Source organism: Felis catus, chromosome B2, assembly GCF_018350175.1.
Source record: "Felis catus isolate Fca126 chromosome B2, F.catus_Fca126_mat1.0, whole genome shotgun sequence".
Classification (NCBI taxonomy): Eukaryota; Metazoa; Chordata; class Mammalia; order Carnivora; family Felidae; genus Felis; species Felis catus.
The window spans coordinates 74,284,791-74,302,975 of record NC_058372.1 but is presented as its reverse complement, the minus strand read 5'-3'; the positions used below and the strand labels follow the sequence as shown (position 1 = coordinate 74,302,975).

The window sequence follows — 18,185 nt, the reverse complement described above, 5'->3', positions numbered from 1 at the left end:
TCTTACTTAGGACTCCCATCTCTGTGCTTACATTATATATCTGTTCTTACATGCTCTGTTTTACCTATTAGAGTTCTTAGCAAGTTAATTATAGTTGTTTTAAATTCTCAGTATGATAATTTCAACATGCCGTGTCTGGTTCTGATTCTTGCTCTGTCTCTTCAAATTTGGTTTTTAACTTTTCATATGCCTTGTAATTTTTTTCTTGATAGCCGGACATGATGCACTAGGTAAAAGGAACTGCTGTAAACAAGCCTTTAAGAATATGGTGGTGAGGTATATAAAGAGGGTTAAGTGTTCTGTAGTCCTATAATTGGATCTCAGTCCTTTATTGAGCCTATGCCTCTGGACCGTGAACCACATAACTGTTTCTCAGGGTTTTTTTTTCTCCCCTTAGGTGGTACAGGATTGCTAGAGCTGACTGGAGTTGGCTATTTCCCTTTACTCAGGTACATTAGGCTCTGATAATAGCCCGGCAAGTTAGGCTGTGGTTAACTGGTTTCCCCAGAAGATAGACCTTGTTAAGAAGAGAACGCTTGCTCTGGTATATTTCAAAATAGAACTCTTTTTTTCCCTCCCCCTGCTGGAAGCATGAGGAAATTTTTTTTCCCTGATATTTACTTGTGAGAACTTGGTAGAGCCCCAGGAGGTGAATCTCACAAAATTGCGCGAGCTCACTATGATGGACCTCCCTGGAGTTTTTAGCTCTCAGATTTTTCCACACTGAGTCTCCAGCACTTAATCAATTATCGGTTCAGGTTTTCCTGTCCTGGCACTGGTGCCCACAGCAGTCGCCACTCTTAAATCTCTGCTCCAGTAAGCCATGACTCCCTGTATTCTCTTACGTCTCCAATCTTGGAGGCAATGGTTTGCCCTGTGTCCTCCTCTCTCTTGCTGATCCAAGAAGAGTTTTTGACCTTTCAGTCTGTTCACACTTTTTACTTGTTTGCTATGGAATGACAATTTCTAAGCTTCTTACATGTACAACCAGAAACTTGGAAGTTCCTTCAATGTTTTTTTGTTTCAGTAAACGTTAATTGAGTGCAGTTTGGATATGAAATGCATTTATTGAGCAGCTGAACTCTCATAGGTTTAAAATATGAGATTTTGGGGGCACCTGGGTGGCTTAGTCGGTTATGCATCTGACTCTTGATTTCAGCTCAGGTCATAATCTCATGGTTCATGAGTTTGAGCCCTGCATCAGGCTCTGCACTGACAGTGCAAAGTCTGCTTGGGATTCTCTCTCTTCCTCTCTCTGCTCCTGCTTGCTCTCTCTCAATCTCTCTCTCAAAAATAAATAAACTTAAGCTGTGTGATGGATATCCTTAAAAAAAAATAAACAGCTGATAATCTAATTTGTAAGTTATAATTAATTCTCAGTCCTAGAGGTAAATTAAAAAAAAATACATTTAAAAAGTGTATCTTCACCAATACACTTTGAGGGGGTTTGTTGAGTTCTTTCTCCCTTCCTTCCTTCCTTCCTTCCTCCCTCCCTCCCACTGTCTCTTTCTTTCTTTCTCTTTTTCTTTTTGTAATAATTAACATTTAATAAAATGTGCAGATCTTAATTTTTCTGTTTGATGAGTTTTGACAATTGTATGTACACTAGGTTTCTTGGACCCTTGTTTTCGACTAGATAATTCTTTGTTATAAGGAAACTGTCCTGTTCATCCCTGGCCTTTTGCCACTCGACTCCAGTAGCATCCCCCTAGTCATGACAATTAAAAGTGTCTCCAAGCCTTGCCAAATGTCCCCTAGGATGCAAAATCACCCTGGTCTAGAACCACTGACATACAGCTGTGTAACTACCATTCAGAAAAGAAGATATAAGTCATATCCATTCCTCCAGAACGTTCTCTTTGGGCTCTTTGATTAATCCACCCTCCCCCCAAAACCACAGCATCTAATTTTTATCATCTTAAGTTCATTTTACCTGTATTTAAACTTTGTATAAACTGAATCATACACTATATACTCTTTTTTTGTCTGCTGTCTTAAACTTAACATGTTTTGTGTGTGTGTGTGTGTGTGTGTGTGTGTGTGTGTGTGTGTGTGTGATTTATCTGTGTTACTGCATTTACCAGTGGTTTATTCTTTCTTACTGCAGACTAGTGACCCATTATATGAATATGCCACAATTTGTTAATACATTCTGCTGTTGATGGATACTTGGGTTGTTTCTGATTTGGGGTTATTTTGAATAAGACTAATACAAATATTCTGTGGATGTCTTTTTGTAGACATATTTCTATTTCTCTCAGTAAATATCTAGGAGTGGAATTTCTGGGTTATAGGGTAGGTGTACATTTAACTTTTAATAAACTGCCAAACACTTCTGCAAGTGGTTATGCCATTTTGCTTGCCCAGCGGCTTTCTAGGAGTGTTAGAGCTGTTCTGTGTTCTCATCAACAGCAACATCATTTCAAGTTGTCAGTCTTTTTTATTTTAGCTCTTCTGGTGGATATCTCATTATGACTTTTGTTTGCATTTCTCTGATGACCAGGGATGTTGAGCACCTTTTCAGATGCTTTTTGGTCATTTATCTTCTTTTTTGAAGTGCCTTTTTAAGTCACATTACGGTTAATTTGTGGGAGTCCGCATTACCCCTTATCCTCCACATAGTAGCCTTATAGGAACCTGCGTCTATTCCTCAGGGACTGAAAACCCTTTCACCTTGTGAATAAATTTGGTCAAATTATAAAACTGTGAAACATACCCTTCTATTTTCTGTTCTCATCTCTGTTTCCAAACAGAAGTTTGGGGTTTAGAGAGTATTTTCCTTTAGTGAAGTCAGAAATACTCCTCCTAACTAGCCAGACAAGTACACAAAACTAATTTTATTTTCTTTGCGATAGATAACCTTTGAATGCCCACAGCCCCATACAGTGATCAGCCCTATGTCATCCTTCCACAGCTTTGACAAACAAATTACCAGTAGGGACCTGTCCCCACACAAGGCAGTGAGTCACTTTTGTAATTCCATGTCCAAAGGAGATTCTTGGTGAGTCTTTTTCTGGAAGCATTTTTCTTTTACTCATATGGGAATGTCTTTACCTAGTTAAAAAAAAATTACATTCTCTATCCAGAAAGATTCCTTTTTCCATCTAAGTTCTCATAATGGAACTTAGCAATTTCCTTTTAATTCCAGTGGAAAAGGAAGGGACTCATTAGCCTTCTTTGTCTTGGGTTTCTGTCCACCAAAATAATTTGTTACTAATGTGGTATTATTTTGACCTGTCCTCTGGCTGACCAGACAAAAGGATTCAACTCTGAGTCGTTTAGGACTTGGTTTCTGAACAGGAAACGAGCACTTGAAGCCTGGTATTTTCTCACTGCACTTTGAAAAGGAAACATGCTGCATCCCAGAAGGAGAGTGGCTTCTGTATACGTGTATACATGAGGTCACATGTACAGAGTGCCACCTGTGGTTGTGATCTCTAAATACCATCCCCCCAAAGGAACCAGGCTATTAGCACCATACTAATGTTACGAACCTAGGGTTCTGGAGAAAAGGAACGGGACTGTACACACTTAACCTCACACTGGGTCTTGGTTGCCCAAATATCCTGACTGGGGGACTGCCATCTGGGCCCACTTATTTCTCCCAGTTTAGAAAGATGAAGACCTTTCAGGGAAAGAAACTTCAGGGAAATTTTTAAGAAACGTTGTTCCTTTTCAAAGAAATTCTTTACCCCTAAATCAATGGAAAATAGAAAACATTTGTCAAAAGTGTTTAAAGCCTATATCAGGTGGAATAGTTCTGAGAGCACAGCACACCCAGTGGAATATTGTTCATGCTCACAGCCTGTTAGCAATTGCGGTGTGTTAAAGATACCCAAAACAATATGTGAGTTTCAAAAGTTTCTTCCCTCCCCATCAAATCATAATGTATTTTTTCTCATGGTTTTATGACTTGGACAACTAATATAGTCTTTACTCTCATCAGGTCAAAACTTAACGTTTCTGTGTCTCCTCTTAAAACTTCTCTAATCCTGAAAGTTTTTTTTCTCCTTTTACTATGGAGTACCCCTAGATACTTGATATTTAATTTTGTAGGTTACCAGTCATGAATTTCAGACCCCTTTTAGGCATAGAGGAAGGCTTTTGGCTAAGAAAACTTTTCCAGGCACAAGTGTAGGGAAAAGATTGCCTGTTTGGGGCCAGTCACAAACACTGTCGTGTCTGGTGTAATCCTTGACCAGCAGAGGAAGAGGGAAGCCCATCTCATAGCCCCAACTAAGGCATGAAGACCGAGCAACCTGACCACGTTTTCTCTGGAAAATACATGTGTTCTTTCTCCTAAACCCGGCTACCTCTTTCAGGTACATGTTGTGCCAGCCCTGACTTTCACTGAAATATGCAAATTCCTCAGTTAATCGGTTATGCCAGCTCCTAGAACCTGCATTTTTGTGGAGAAATGGCAAGATCCAGATCTTAGCATTTAGCTAACTTAGCAGTTAGCTGATTTTAAAGAATGATGGTATGTCCCGACAAAATATCATTGAACTTTGGTCATTTCTGAGTATTTGATGCCCCAATAGCCAGAAAAGTCCAGTTCACATTGTAATACACTAATGATTGAGTGGTTTGGGGTTGCATTTACAGCCACCCATTCATTCCCACTGTTTTATAGAATGTCTTGAATAATCAGACTCTTCTTTCTAGTTAATGTTATGATATAATTTGGATATAGAGTAAAACCTTGGATTGCGAGTAACTTGTTCTGTGAGTGTTGGGCAAAACGAGCAAACATTTCTAATAAATTTTAACTTGATAAACAAGCGATGTCTTGTAATACGAGTAGTACATGACACCAAATATCACAAGATCACAACCGAGACAATGGTTCTTGAAATTCACTTTGATATACACGTGCTTTGGATTACGAGCATATTTCCACAATGAATTATGCTCACAAACCAAGGTTTTACTGTATTTGGTAGGGGCCTGATTATTATAAATTCAGCCAAATAATTTCATGTAGTAAAGACTCACAGTGTAGTCAGTCATCCTGGATTCAGAGCTGAGTTTTTAATGAGTAGATTATGTTAGTAACAAAGGATGTGCTGGTTTGAACCCCTAGGAATGCTACCCATTACACACCTTCAGAGAACCCCTACACAATACTATCAGTGGCACCTGAGCTTGGAGTTATTTTTTAAGTAGCAGGTGATATTTTGCGCTACATTCTTTACATCTTACATCTACCTTCTTTATTTGCAAACACTATAGGGTGGCAGTGTTTTCTTTAATATCTGTAATTTTGGTAACTGTCACTGGTCACTGGTAACTGTCATTGTTACTTAAGGTAGTATAAGCCCAAAAAAAAAAAAAAAAGCTCATTTAAACCTTGGTTATTTTATATATATAATCAGCCATTTGTACTCTTTCAAAATAATTAAAGAAACATAGATTCATTCAGAATAGCAGACAGAAAAAAAATGCATCTGTAGCAATATTTAAAATACCTTATAAGGGACACCTGGGTGGCTCAGTTGGTTATGGCTCAAGTCATGATCTCACAGTTTGTGAGTTCGAGCCCCACGCCAGTCTTCCTGCTGACAGTATGGAGTCTGCTTGGAATTCTTTCTCTCTTCCTCTCTCTGCCCCTTCCCTGCTCGTTCTTTCTCAAAATAACTAAATAAACATTTTTTTTTAAAGTGTAATTTTTTTTAAAATTTTTTTTCAACGTTTATTTATTTTTGGGACAGAGAGAGGCAGAGCATGAACGGGGGAGGGGCAGAGAGAGAGGGAGACACAGAATCGGAAACAGGCTCCAGGCTCCTAGCCATCAGCCCAAAGCCTGATGCGGGGCTCGAACTCACGGACCGCGAGATCGTGACCTGGCTGAAGTCGGACGCTTAACCGACTGCGTCACCCAGGCACCCCAATAAACATTTTTTTAATAGTAAAATACATAAAACATTTAGGTAGAGTAATGATAATTATCTGATTCATTTATTGAGGGACTCATCTGTTCCAGTGCCTGCCAGGCTATTTACCTTATCACTAATTCCTACAGCCATCAGTGGGCAGACCCAGAGGGAGCTGAGGCTCTGAGTGGTCATTCAGCTCAGAGGGCAGGAAGGGAGAAGGGGCAGGTTTAGTCTCCTCTTTCCCTCAGTCCAGAGTCTGGATCTCTGGTCTCCTACAGCTTCTAGCTGTGTACAGAGTGCTGCCTTCTCACGCTAATCTGTTTTTTCATTTCTCTGTTTCACATACTCTGTCTCCGGCTTTGTGCAGTCTTTCCATATCACTTAGAGTTCATCCTTTTGTACCTTCTGAGTACCTCTCTGATTGTTCTGGCTTCTCCTGGAGCTTAGATGATGGGTACAAAACTTACCACTCTGAACCTTGATCTCTGCCTACCCTTTCCTAGCACCAGACCCTAAGCTGTTGTTGACTTGGAGAAGCTCCATGAGCAGTCCCATGTAAAAGAGCCCCTCTTTGTTTTGCATGTGACCTAAAGTGAAAAAAGGTGAAACTTGTGGTGAAACATCACATAGCATTGTCCTCCTCAGTGTTCCCCTGTGTCAGTACCAGAGTTTACTTTCGTTTCATTTTGTAATTCTAAAATCCTCATAAGACATTCTCCACCCGTTCTTTAAAATAAATAGATTACCAGTTTTATGATCCCTGTTTATTCCTAGCAACTCCAAATAACAGGCTTAAGAAATAAATGATGTTTATTTAAAAATGGATATGTGACTATGTTTTCCTTTTTAAAGATTTATGTGCCTTTAAATATTATATTTTCAAAGTAATGCCTAAGTAGTAAATGGCTAAAGAAAATAAACATCTGGTTATAATTTGATCCTCTTACTTGCCAGTCCTTAACTGTTACTTGATTATTCCAAGTTATAATCCTTTTTACTGAACTGCCTAAACTATGCCAGTATAATTCATCCTACTTTTTAAACTTACAGACAAAAATTCCTTTCCGAGATTTTATGCCAATTTCTCATCCATCCTGTTGGCTCTCCTCATTTGCCAGACACGTTCCCTTCTAATCAAAGAATTATTTTCTCTATACAAGAAGGGCTTTATTGTGCATCCTGGCTTTTCTTTGTCTTGTTTACATCTAATCCAAAAAAAGTAATCTACTTTCTTCTCAAAAAATAGAGTACCTGCATCATTTTAACTGCTACTAAATCTGGTTTAAAATTAGAATGTTATGGATTCTTTTTTCAACTAAAGTTACTATAGCAATTATCTCTCGCCATAATTAGGTAGAAGGGAGCTTTTATGATGGAGTGAATACTAGGCTCAGAAACAGAGACCTGGTTGCAAACCCAGTGTTATTCCTGGCTTATAGTAGCGAGCAGAATTTACTTACCTTCTTGGAATCTTGGTTCCTCTTTTATAATTTGGGGGCAATTAAATTAGATATTTAATTCAAGTTTTTTTTAAGGATTTAGCGAGATGAGACTGTGCCTTGCACTTAATTTCTTCACTGCATCAAAAACATATTAACATTTACTAAATAACTTTTATAAAATATTAAAAAAATTAAACCCCCTATGGGTAGGTAAAGAAAAAGGACGTGAATTCACAATTAACCAATTTAAAAGAAAAACAAATTATTAAACATTTGGGAGAATGTTTAAACTCATAGCAAGTAAATAAATTCAAAAAGCATTGTTATTTATTTTATTTGTTTTATTTTTTAAACTTACATCCAAATTAGTTAGCATATAGTGAAACAATGATTTCAGGAGTAGATTCCTTAATGCCCCTTACCCATTTAGCCCATCCCCCCTCCCACAACCCTTCTAGTAACCCTCAGTTTGTTCTCCACATATGAGTGTCTTCTATTTTGTCCCCCTCCCTGTTTTTGTATTATTTTTGTTTCCCTTCCCTTATGTTCATCTGTTTTGTCTCTTAAAGTCCTCATATTGGTGAAGTCATATGATTTTTGTCTTTCTCTGACTGACTAATTTCATTTAGCATAATACCCTCTAGTTCCATCCACATAGTTGCAAATGGCAAGATTTCATTCTTTTTGATTGCTGAGTAATACTCCATTGTATATATATATATATACCACATCTTCTTTATCCATTCATCCATTGATGGACATTTGGGCTCTTTCCATCCTTTGGCTATTGTTGATAGTGCTGCTATAAACATGGGGGTGCATGTGTCCCTTTGAAACAGCACACCTGTATCCCATGGATAAATGCCTAGTAGTGCAATTGCTGGGTCATAGGGTAGTTCTATTTTTAGTTTTTTGAACCTCCATACTGTTTTCCAGAGTGGCTACACCAGCTTGCATTGCCACCAACAATGCAAAAGAGATCCTCTTTCTCCGCATCCTCGCCAACATCTGTTGTTGCCTGAGTTGTTAATGTTACCCATTTTGACAGGTGTAAGGTGGTATCTCATTGTGGTTTTGATTTGTATTTCCCTGATGATGAGTGATGTGGAGTATTCTTTCATGTGTCGGTTGGCCATCTGGATGTCTTCCTTGGAGAAGTGTCTGTTCATGTCTTTTGCCCATTGCTTCACTGGATTATTTGTTTTTTGGGCGTTGAGTTTGATAAGTTCTTTATAGATTTTGGATACTAACCCTTTATCTGATATGTCATTTGCAAACATCTTCTGCCATTCTGTCGGTTGCCTTTTAGTTTTGCTGATTGTTTCTTTTCTGTGCAGAAGCTTTTTATTTTGATGAAGTCCCAGTAGTTCATTTTTGCTTTTGTTTCCCTTGCCTCTGGAGACATGTTGAGTAAGAAGTTGCTGTGGACAAGATCAAAGAGGTTTTTGCCTGCTTTCTCCTCAAGGATTTTGATGACTTTCTGTCTTACATTGAGGTCTTCATTTTGAGTTTATTTTTGTGTATGGTGTAAGAAACTGGTCCAGGTTCATTCTTCTGCATGTCGCTGTCCAGTTTTCCCAGCACCACTTGCTGAGGAGACTGTCTTTATTCCATTGGATATTCTTTCCTGCTTTGTCAAAGATTAGTTGGCCATATGTTTGTGAGTCCATTCCTGGGTTCTCTATTCTGTTTCATTGATCTGAGTGTCTGTTCTTGTGCCAGTACCATACTGTCTTGATGATTACAGCTTTGTAGTATAGCTTGAAGTCTGGGATTGTGATGCCTCCTGATTTGGTTTTCTTTTTCAAGATCACTTTGGCTATTTGGGGTCTTTTTTGGTTCCATACAAATTTTATGATTTTTTGTTTTAACTCTGAAGAATTCTGGTGTTACTTTGATAGGGATTACATTGAATATGTAGATTGCTTTGGGGAGTATCGACATTTTAACAATATTTGTTCTTCCTATCCAGGAACATGGAATCTTTTTCCATCTTTTGGTGTCTTCTTCAATTTCTTTCATCAGCTCTCTATAGTTTTCAGTGTATAGATTTTTCACCTCTTTGGTTAGATTTATTCCTAGGTATTTTATGGTTTTTGGTGCAACTGTAAATGGGATCGATTACTTGATTTCTCTTTCTGTCGCTTCATCGTTGGTGTATAGGAATGCAACCGATTTCTGTGCGTTGATTTTATATCCTGCAACTTTGCTGAATTCATGAATCAATTCTAGCAGTTTTTTGGTGGAATCTTTTGGGTTTTCCATATAGAGTATCATGTCATCTGCAAAGAGTGAAAGTTTGACCTCTTCTTGGCCAATTTGGATGCCTTTTATTTCTTTGTGTTGTCTGATTGCAGAGGCTAAGACTTCCAATACTATGTTGAATAACAGTGGTGAAAGTGGACATCCCTGTCTTGTTCCTGACCTTAGGGGGAAAGCTCTCAGTTTTTCCTCATTGAGGATGATATTAGCATTGGGTCGTTCATGTATGGCTTTTATGATCTCGAGTTTGCTCCTTCTATCTCTACATTCTTCAGGGTTTTTATCAAGAAAAGATGCTGTATTTTGTCAAATGCTTTCTCTGCGTCTATTGAGAGGATCATATGGTTCTTGTCCTTTCTTTTATTGATTTGATGAATCATGTTGTTTTGCAGATACTGAACCAGCCCTGCATCCCAGGTGTAAATCCCACTTGGTTGTGGTGAATAATTTTTTAATGTATTTTTGGATCTGGTTGGCTAATATCTTGTTGAGGATTTTTGCATTCATGTTCATCAGGGAAATGGGTCTGTAGTTCTCCTTTTTAGTGGAGTCTTTGGTTTTGGAATCAAGGTAATGCTGGCTTCATAGAAAAAGTTTGGATGTTTTCCTTCCATTTCTATTTTTTGGAACAGTTTCAAGACAACAGGTGTTAACTCTTCCTTAAATGTTTGGTATAATTCCCCTGGAAAGCCATCTGGCCCTGGACTCTTGGTTTTTGGGAGATTTTTGATTACTAATTTGATTTCCTTACTGGTTATGGGTCTTTTCAAATTTTCTGTTTCTTACTGTTTCAATTTTGGTAGTGTATATGTTTCTAGGAATTTGTCCATTTCTTCCAGATTACCCATTTTATTGGCATATAATTGCTCATAATATTCTCTTATTATTTTTATTTCGGTTGTGTTGGTTATGATCTCTCCTCTTTCATTCTTGATTTTATTTATTTGAGTCCTTTTTCTTCTTGATCAAACTGGCTAGTGGTTTATCAATTTTGTTAATTCTTTCAAAGAACCAGCTTCTGGTCTCATTGATCTGTTCTACTGGTTTTTTTTTTGGTTTCAATAGCATTAATTTCTGCTCTAATCTTTATTATTTCCTGTCTTCTGCTGGTTTTGGGTTTTATTTGCTGTTCGTTTTCCAGCTCCTTAAGGCATAAGGTTAGGTTGTGTATCTGAGATATTTCTTCCTTCTTTAGGAAGGCCTGGATTGCTATATACTTTCCTCTTATGACTGCCTTTGCTGCATCCCAAAGGTTTTGGGTTGTGGTGTTATCAATTTCATTGGCTTCCATGAACTTTTTAATTTCCTCTTTAACTTCTTGGTTAGCCCATTCATTCTTTAGTAGGATGTTCTTTAGTCTCCAAGTATATGTTACCTTTCCAAATTTTTTCTTGTTGATTTCGAGTTTCATAGTGTTGTGGTCTGAAAATATGCACGTTATGATCTTGATCTTTTTGTACTTACTTAGGGCTGATTTGTGTCCCAGTATATGGTCTATTCTGGAGAACGTTCCATGTGCACTGGAGAAGAATGTATATTCTGCTGCTTTAGGGTAAAATGTTCTGAATATATCTGTTAAGTCCATCTGGTCCAGTATGTCATTCAAAGCCATTGTTTCCTTGTTGATTTTTTGATTAGATGATCTGTCCATTGCTGTGAGTGGGGTGTTGAAGTCTCCTACTATTATGGTATTACTATCGATGAGTTTCTTTGTTTGTGATTAATTGATTTATATAATTGGGTGCTGTCACATTCGGTGCGTAAATGTTTACAATTGTTAGGCTTTCTTGGTGGATAGACCCCTTGATTATGATATAATGCCCTTCTGCATCTCTTGATATAGTCTTTATTTTAAAGTCTAGATTGTCTGATATAAGTATGGCTACTCCAACTTTCTTTTGTTGACCATTAGCATGATAGTGGTTCTCCATCCCCTTACTTTCAGTGTAAAGCTGTCTTTAGGTCTAAAGTGTGTCTCTTGTAAACAGCATATAAATGAATCTTGTTTTCTTATCCATTGTTACCCTGTGTCTTTTGATTGGAACATTGAGTCCATTGACGTTTAGAGCGAGTACTGAAAGATACGCATTTATTGCCATTATGATGCTTGTAGAGTTGGCGTTTCTGGTCCTTCCTAATCTTTTGTTGCTTTTGGTATTCATTTATTTTTATTTATATATTTTCATCTTTTCTCCCTTAAAAAGTCTCCCTTAAAATTTCTTGCAGGGCTGGTTTAGCGGTCACAAACTCCTTTAATTTGTGTTTGTTTGGGAAACTTTTTATCCCTCCTTCTATTTTGAATGACAGCCTTGCTGGGTAAAGAATTCTTGGCTGCATATTTTTCTGATTCAGCACACTGAATATATCCCGCCACTCCTTTCTGTCCTGCCAAGTTTCTGTGGATAGGTCTGCTGCAAACCTGATCTGCCTTCCCTTGTAGGTTAGGGACTTTTTTTCCCTTCCTGCTTTCATGATTCTTTCCTTGCCTGAGTATTTTGTGAATTTGACTGTGATATACCTTGTTGATGTTCGGTTTTTGTTGAATCTAATGGGGGTCGTCTGTGCTTCCTGGATTTTGACGTCTCTGTCTTTCCCCAGGTTAGGAAAGTTTTCCATTATGATTTGCTCATATAACCCTTCTACCTGTATTTCTCTCTCTTCCTCTTCTGGGACCCCTATTATTCTGATGTTGTTCATTTTTAATGAGTCACTCATTTCTCTAATTCTTAAATCGTGCTCTTTTGCCTTAATCTCCCTCTTTTTTTCTGCTTTGTTATTCTCTGTAAGTTTGTCCTCTATATCGCTGATTCTCTGTTCTGTCTCATCCATCCTTGCTGCCGCAGCATCCTTTCAAGATTGCAGCTCAGTTATACCGTTTTTTTATTTCACAATTAACCAATTTACAAGAAAAACAAATTATTAAACAAACATTTGGGAGAATGTTTAAACTCATAGCAAGTAAATAAATTCAAAAAGCATTGTTATTTTTTTAATTAAGTTTGTGCTGATTAAAAAACAAAGACCTAATGCTAATGGCATTGCCAGTTGGTACAGCTCACTGGAAAAAATATGCATCAAATTATAATAATATTTATACCTTTCAATCTAGTAATCCCATTCCTGAGACTCAACCCTAAGGGAATATTGTAAAATATGGAAAAAAATCTGTAAACATGAAAATGATTGATGCTTATGATCTTAATAAACCTGGGAACAACTTGATGGATTAAATTAAGATGGACTATTTTACAGCTATTAAAATATGAATAAAGACTTACTGAGCAACACATAAAACTGTTGATATCAAAAATTATGCACATATGATAATCGATATAAAAATGTATCTTAAAATTATATAGAAATAGGCCCAAGTGATAATTATGTTAGATTTTATAGTACATTTTTTTCCTTTTTCTCCATATGTTTTCTAAGGTAATATTACTTTTAGGAGTAAAATTAGAGGGGCACCTGCCTGGCTCAGTCACTTAAGTGTCTGACTTGGGCTCAGGTCATGACCTCGTGATTTGTGGGTTCGAGCCCCACATCAGGCTCTGTGCTGACAGCTCAGAGCCTGGAGCCTGCTTTGGATTCTGTTTCTCTCTCTCTCTGCCCCTCCCCCACCCATGCTCTGTCTCTCTCTCCCTCTCTCAAAAATAAATAAACATTAAAAAATTGTTTTAAAAAAGTAAAATTAGAATTTAAGTCTAATGTATTCAGTGTGAAAAAAATATTTATTGAGTGCCTATTATGTACCTGGAAATTTTGTTATGACATTTTGAATTTAAAAAAATGCCAGAATACTTTCTTCATTATTTACTCCAGGGCAATAAAAAAGCAAAAAAAGAATGTGCTTAGTGGACTATTTAGAATAAGTGGTTCATATATAACCTAAGATTTAAGGTGCTATTGTGTGTAACCTAAGCATTTAATGCCAGGCTGTCAGCCCAACCACATTAAATATAATGGTGTTCTGTCTCACTGTAGCCATCTGCTTCAGGACTCATTCCAAAATTATCTTACTAGCTTACTCAGGTCATTCCACTGAGGAAATGAAATACCAGTGATATATTGACCAGAACATCAATGTGGGCAAGATTTTAAATAATGTATCTCAAGCTACATGTAGAGGTAACTGGATTGAAGTAAGCTAGACAAGATCATTTGCCAAGAATTGTAGCATTATTGGGGCACCTGGATGGCTCAGTGGGTTAAGCGTCTGACTTCAGCTCAGGTAACGATCTTGAGGTTTGTGAGTTCAAGCCCCACATCAGGCTTGTGCAGACAGCTTGGAGCCTGGAGCCTACTTTGGATTCTGTGTTTCCCTCTCACTCTCTGCCCCTCTCTGACTCGTGCTTCCTCTCTCTCTCTCTCTCTCTCTCTCTCTCTCTCTCTCTCTCTCAAAAATAAATAAACATTAAAAAAATAGAAAAAATAATTGTAGCATTATTTTTTGTTGAAATTTTTATTTAAATAGTTGTACATTCAGTTGTAGTTATCAGAAATAATGTAAAAGATTATTTGTGTCCTTTACCCAGGTTCCCCAAAGGAAACATTATTCAGAACGGTAGTATATTGTCACAACCAGGGTATTGACATGGTATGGTCCCTCCCATCTTACTCAGATTTTCCTGGTTTTATTTTGTTCCTCTGTGTATGTGTGTGCACATGTATGAAGTACCACACAATTTTATCGCTGTATGTTTGTTTCCAACATCATTGTCAAGACACTGAGCAGTTGCGTTGGCAGTTAAACCAGGATCCATCCTGTTGCCCTGTTATAATCACACCATCTCTCCCCTCCCACTACCCCTAACCCCTGGCAACCACTACTCTGTCCTCTCTTTGTAAAAATTTCTCATTTCCAAATGTTATATACAATGGATCAGAATAGAAAATCCAGAAATAAACCCACAATTATATGTTCAAGTAATGTTTGACAAAGCAGGAAAGAATATCTAATGGGAAAAAGTCTCTTCAACAAATGATGTTGTTAAAACTGGACAACAACATGTAAAAGAATGAAACTGGACCACTCTTTTACACCAAACACAAAAATAAATTCAAAATGGGTTAAAGGTCTACGTATGATACCTGAAGCCATAAAAATCGTAGAAGAGAACACAGGCAATAACTTCTTTGACATCAGCTGTAGCAACTTCTTTCTACATATGTCTCCTGAGGCAAGGGAAACAAAAGCAGGAATAAACTACTGGGACTACATCAAAATAAAAAGCTTCTGCACAGTGAAGGAAACAAACAACAAAACTAAAAGGCAGCCTGTGGAATACAAGATATTAACAAATGACATATCTGATAAAGGGTTAGTTTCCAAATGTATAAAGGACTTATAAAACTCAACACCCAAAACAAATAATTCAGTTAAGAAATGGGCAGGAGACATGAAAAGACATCTCTCCAAAGAAGACATCCATCTAGTGGCATCTGGATGGCTCAGTTGGTTAAGCGTCAGACTTCAGCTCAGGTCATGATCTCACAGTTCATGGGTTTGAGCTGTGTGTTGGGCTCTGTGCTGACAGCTCAGAGCCTGGAACCTGCTTCAGATTCTGTGTCTTCCTCTCTCTCTGCCCCTCCCCTTCTCACAGTCTGTCTTTCTCTCTCTCAGAATTAAATAAATATTAAAACATTTTAATTAAAAAAAGACATTCATCCAATCAGCCTCGCTTCTCATCAGAGAAATGCAAATCAAAACTACAAGGAGATATCACCTCACACCTGTCAGATTGGCTAAAATGAACAACACAAGAAACAACAGGTGTTAGCAAGGGTGTGGAGAAAGGGGAACCCTCTTGTACTGTTCATGGTAATGCAAACTAGTGCAGCCACTGTGGAAAACAGTATAGAGACTCCTCAAAAAGTTATGAACTTTTTATAATCAGTCTTATGATCCAGCAATCACACGACTGGGTATTTACCCAAAGATTACAAGAACACTAATTCAAAGGGATACACCCATGTCTATATAGCAGCCTTATTTACAGTAGCCAAACTGTGGACAGAGTCCAATGTCCATCAACTGATGAATGGATAAAGAAGAAGTGGTATATATACAATGGAATATTATTCAGCCATAGAAAAGAATGAAATTTTGCCATTTGTAATGACATGGATAGAACTGGAGAGTATAATGCTACATGAAATAAGTCAGAGAAAGACAAATACCGTATGATTTCACTCTCATACATTTTGAGGTCGGCTTTTTTTAACTCAGCATAATTCCCTGGAGATTCTTCCAAGTTGCATGTATGTATAATTTGCTACTTGTTATTGCTGAGTAGTATTCTACAATATTGGTATACCACAGTGGGTTTAACTATACACCTGGTCTGATTCCAGTTTGGGGCTATTAAAATAATGCTCCCATAAATATTTGTGTCCAGCTTTTTGTGTGAACATAAAGTTTTCATTTCTCTGGGTTAAATGTCTAAGACAGCAGTTGCTGGATCATATAGTAAATACATGTTTGCTTTTCAAAGAAATTGCTAAACCGTTTTCTAGAATGCCCATACCATTTTATATCCACCACCTCCCAAGCAGCATATGGAAGATTTTGTTTCTTTGCCAGCTTTTTGGTGCTGTCATGATAGTCTTTATTTTTAATGAAAATTTGGGACAATTTTGTTTACCTGAACTAACCAAATAATTTTGGTAGAGACCCATGTGGGGTAACTAGATTTAGAAAAGAAAACCACATTAAGGCATATCAGGAGCTATCTTTTCCAGCCCCTCCTCACCCCAAAATCATTTACTTAACTCTTAACAGCCTAATTTTACACAGTAGATCAGTTTGAGATATTTGGCCCCTTCAATCTCTAGATAATTAACAAAAAGGACTCAGCTCTCCTTTTGTAGATGTTGGGCCCAATATCCTTTATCAATATCAGGAAATAGGACTGGACATTGTTTCTTTCTTCCTTGTTTGACAGTCTTACTGTCTTCTAGAAGAAAAAATATTTAAAAAAATTTTTTAATGTTTATTTTTTTATGTTTATTTGTATTTTTTTTCTTTAGCGTTTTTTTTTTTTTTGAGAGAGAAACAGAGCACGAGCGGGGGGGGGGGGGTGCAGAGAGAGAGGGAGACACAGAACCTGAAGCAAGCTCCAGGCTCTGATCTGTCAGCACAGACCCTGACACGGAGCTCACACCCACAAACTCTAGACCATGACCTGAGCCAAAAAGTTGGATGCGTAACCAACTGAGCCACCCAGGCGCCCCGAAAAAATGTGTTTTATAAGGATTTTTGGACCCCCTAGACCAGTGTCTTCCTTTTGCACTGGCCTGGAAATGAAGATGCTGGATTAGGATTTAGACTTGTGTTTGAGTCCCTCTTCTTATTAGCTGTGCCACTATAAATAAGTCCCTTTCTAAGTTTGTTTGGCTGCGTAAAATGAATGGATTAGACCAGTGGCTCTCAGACTCTAACATACAGTAGAGTCACCTGGAGGACTATTAAGACACCAATTGCTGGGCTCCATCCCTAGAGTTTCTGATTCAGCAGATGTAGAATAGGGCACAAGAATTAGCCTAACATTTTCCTGGTGATGCAGATCAAGCTTGTCCAGAGACAACACCTAGGGAATCACTGGACTAGATTATGCTAAAATACCCTCTGGGCCCAATAGTCAATACCATCCCTTAACCCCCAAAGAAACCCCTCAAATTTGCTTTCTTGTAAAATGTTTTGTATTTATCTTTTTTTCTTAAAGTGATATAGATATATAGTGGAATTTAATGCAGCCATTAAAAAAATATCATAGAAAAATAATCATTGTTATGGGAAGATCACCACAATAGATTATTAGGCTAAAAAGGACCTATATATTACAAAGCAGCATATATAAAAATGTCCAGTTACACATAGATAATAGAAGTCTAGAGAGCTATATCTAAAGTGTTAGTAGTTATAGCTGATAGTGGAGTTACAAAAATTTTATTTTCCTAATTTTGTCTGTAATTCATATAATCATTAATCAGTTATTAAAAAAAACTGAGCAATACAACTCTCGATTGCTCTAAGTTTCAAGAATTACAGTAAAGAACTTATTGAATACTAACCAACAACAGTAAGCTGTTCAGGTATGATATACTATTGTCTAGGACCATTTGCAAAGGCAGCGATGAACCTCCTTAGCCTTTTCCCTGAAAAAAGTGTGGTAAATCACCCTTGTGCCTTCTTCCTACTTGATAGAATTCTGCACTCACGCACCTGCATCTGAATAGGTCTGGCCCCAGGACCACTCATTACAGCATCACATCACTGCCTACTTAATGTAGGCACTTTTCCAACTGTTAGCCAGTGGGATCCACACTGCTAACTTCACAAGCTAACCTCTCCTCCATCCTTGACAATGGGTCAGAAAGTGTTTTATCAGGCAGCTTTCTGCCTTAGTCGTATCTCTCTTAGAAGAATTAATATTTACAAGTAAAATAGGAATTTAAAAACATCACTGAAATAAGTCTGTTTAGATGGCAGAAACCAGTCATCTGCTACAGAAGGGTATTTTGTTTCCCATGTGTGTTCATGTCCCTGCCTGGGATTTCTAATTGTACTGATATCCCAAGTATGTCATCTTCTTCAACACTCATT

General features: G+C 37.6%; 1 protein-coding gene across 4 annotated transcripts in view; it reads left to right on the top strand.

Moving 5' to 3' along the window:
• The window catches only part of UBE3D (ubiquitin protein ligase E3D), a 240,374-nt gene that overhangs the window by 133,165 nt on the left and 89,024 nt on the right, over positions 1-18,185 (top strand). The gene's annotated exons all lie outside the window — the stretch shown is intronic.